This window comes from Nestor notabilis, unplaced genomic scaffold (assembly GCF_000696875.1).
Source record: "Nestor notabilis isolate BGI_N333 unplaced genomic scaffold, ASM69687v1 scaffold22673, whole genome shotgun sequence".
Taxonomy (NCBI): domain Eukaryota; kingdom Metazoa; phylum Chordata; class Aves; order Psittaciformes; family Psittacidae; genus Nestor; species Nestor notabilis.
This window is the reverse complement of record NW_009922680.1, coordinates 1-1306: the sequence shown is the minus strand read 5'-3', so window position 1 is coordinate 1306 and position 1306 is coordinate 1. Positions and strand designations below refer to the sequence as shown.

General features: G+C 45.6%; 1 protein-coding gene across 1 annotated transcript in view; it reads right to left on the bottom strand.

The window, feature by feature from the left end:
• PNRC2 (proline-rich nuclear receptor coactivator 2) overlaps positions 1 to 925 on the bottom strand; it is a 1409-nt gene extending 484 nt beyond the window's left edge. The window contains exon 1 of the mRNA XM_010011755.1: positions 721 to 925. The gene's annotated coding sequence lies outside the window, so the exon portion shown is untranslated. The remainder of the gene's footprint in view (positions 1 to 720) is intronic.
• Positions 926 to 1306: the final 381 nt, after the last annotated feature.

Genomic DNA, 1306 nt, shown 5'->3' with positions numbered 1-1306 from the left:
AGAGTGGAGTTTGCATGATATTTTTAAGTAATACTTAAGTATGTTGGAGAACATTTAGATTATAAGCAAGGGAGTTGAAATCAATCTAACCAAGACTTCTATCAATTGAAGCAGTGGGGTTTTTTCTCCATTACTGGCTACCTGAGAACACAGCTGCCACACTCAGGAGAACTCAATGATAATACCATGTTACCTTCCAAGTGGGAAATTGCTAACTCTGCAGTGGCTTAACACTCCTGGTGCAGAGGGCTGACCTGCATGTCACGCACTGGACCATCCCTCAAGGAGGTGGCATCCCTGTCCCCCACCCCAGCAACCAGAGCTTTGTCTGCCTGGCTGGCAAAGTGCTACTCCTCCAGGCAGCCCAACTTCTGAACACGCCACTTCTGTTCTCAGGTAAAGGACTTACTGGAAGAATGTGGAAGATGCACTGCTTGCAAAACACAAATTCAAGGTGTTGGTGTTTAATCCTGAAGACATTTAACCAAGATCTTTACACCTAAAGATCTGGGCAGAGTTCACACTGATAAAGCCACTCCCAGTCTTTCCAGTAAGCACCAGAGTTACTGAGATAAACCCAAAGTGAACTGAAAACAACCTCAACCGGAAAGCAGCCGTTTATTTGCAACTGAACTTGCAAAGCAGATGCCTAGATACTATCACAGGGTGCTTGGCACCTTCCTCCCGACTCTCCTACAGCAGTGCTCCTCCCGCATTTACCTTTCAGTTGTCTTCTCCGATTCCCCACTCTCCAAGTCTTGCCCCCTTTCTTGCTTCCAAGCCTGAAAGCGGAGATGCTGCCTTTTGCTGGACTCCTTCCTTTGGCTCGGGACAGAAGTGTTCATGGGCCGATCCGCTGTATTCAGCCAGGGAGCCGAGCCCAACATCGGATTCTCGGCACAGAAGCTCCAAGGGAGAAGTCCCACTGCATAAATGAGAATAAAGTTTAAGTTCAGATTAAGGAGAACTGTTTCCCTTTCAAATCTGAAGAGGAAACAAAAAGCGAAAATAATTCAGAGAATTCATAAAGTCACTTGTGTCTCTTGTTTGTGAAAGACGACAATAATTCAAACTGAAAGAAAGAGATGGCAATATTTATCTTACTCTACTCAAACTTCACCATCGCACTGGGCATATCACAAAGAGACAGCACTTTTTTCATGCTTTCTGTATACATCCTAAGAATTTTAATAGGCAAGCAAGAACCTCAACTACTTTTGGGGGGGAAAACAATCAAACGCAATGGAAAACGCTTTGGGGTGAACTCTCGGGGGCCTCACCCCTGAGCACAAGCCACCCCCAAGCT